Raw genomic sequence first — 1,520 nt, 5'->3', positions numbered from 1 at the left:
TCAAAAAATTAAAAATAGAATCGCCTTATGATCCAGCAATTCCATCCCTGGATGCACCCTCAAAAAAATTGAGAGCAGTGTGTTGAAGAAATATTTGGTCTCCCAAGTTCAAAGCAGCATTATTCACTATAGCTAAAAGAAGAAAGCAGCATAGTGCCCATCAATGGATAAATGGATAAGCAACGTGTGGCTTATGTACACAAAATGTTATTCAGATGTTAAAAAAGGAAATTTGACATATGGTAAATTTGTCAAGGAAATCCTTCATATGTTACAATATAGATGAATCGAGAGGCCATAATGCAAAGAGATGTAAACCAGTCATAAAAAGATAAATGCAATATGATCCTACTTCCATGATGTACTTAAGAGTAGTCAAAATCATAAAGACAGAAAGTAGAACGGTGCTTTCCAGGGGCTATACGGGTAGGATGGGGAGTTATTATTTACTGAGTGCAGAGTTTCACGTTTACAAGATGACAAGTGTTCTGGGGATGAATGGTAGTGATGGTTGCATAACACTACGAATGTATAATACTTAATACCACGGAACTATATACAGAAAAGTAATTAAGCTGGTAAATTTTGTCATGTGTATTATAGCATGATTAACATGGGTGAAAGGGAGAAATAGAGACATGAAAGTTTACAGTGGGCTAATTCATATATAATGTCCCTGACGCTGGAAACAGCAAAGTTTCCTTCAACTGATGAACGGAGAAACAGATCGTGGCACTATTCCTCAGCAGTAAGTAGGCACAAATTATTGTAACAACACGGACAAATCTCTCAGGTGCTACGTTAAATGATAGAAGTTACACTTACAAGACTAAGTATTCTACTGTATTATTATATTTACGTGAATTTTAGAAAAATCAAAACAGTAGAAATAGAGAAAAAAGTCACTGGCTATCAGGGGCTAGGAACTAAGAGAGAGTTTGGCTACAAAGGGGCATGCAGAACTTGGGGGATGATGCGACTGGTGTATAGTTTGATTGTGGTGGTGATAGGACACTACGCTTTTGTGAAAACTCATAGAACTATATATGAAAGTGTGAATTTTGCTGTATCGAGGTTATACTTCAATAAATGTGACTTAAAAGAAACATAATACAATCCAACTATGTGCTGCTTCCCTGAGAAGCATCTAAAAAATCACTCAGAAAGGTTGAAAGTATGAAAAAAGAAATATCAAGCAAGCACAAACCAAAAGAAAGGTAGAGTACCTGTATTAGTATCAGACAGATTTTAAGGTAAAGGGCCTTGTTAAAAATGATAAGAGTCATAGGAGCAGTTCACTAAAAAATATCCAACACTTTTAAAAACTAGTAACAAAATATCTAAAATATATAAAGCAAAACTTGACAGAATTATATGAAGAAATTGACAGTTAGCACATTCTTTTTGGGCTGTGCAAATCTTCCTTGTCTGCTTCATGTGTCCCATACTATGAGAGTTATGTTAAATTTTTCTATAATGGTTGTGAATTTGTCACACTTTTTAACCACTCCACAGGAGTG

General features: G+C 35.1%; 1 protein-coding gene across 1 annotated transcript in view; it reads right to left on the bottom strand.

Annotated features, from left to right (window-relative positions):
- VWF (von Willebrand factor) overlaps window positions 1-1,520 on the bottom strand; it is a 147,272-nt gene that overhangs the window by 130,862 nt on the left and 14,890 nt on the right. The gene's annotated exons all lie outside the window — the stretch shown is intronic.

This window comes from Otolemur garnettii, unplaced genomic scaffold, assembly GCF_000181295.1.
Source record: "Otolemur garnettii isolate 467f Iridium unplaced genomic scaffold, OtoGar3 scaffold00104, whole genome shotgun sequence".
Classification (NCBI taxonomy): Eukaryota; Metazoa; Chordata; class Mammalia; order Primates; family Galagidae; genus Otolemur; species Otolemur garnettii.
Note: the sequence above shows the minus strand (reverse complement) of the source record. Positions and strands in the feature narration are given on the sequence as shown.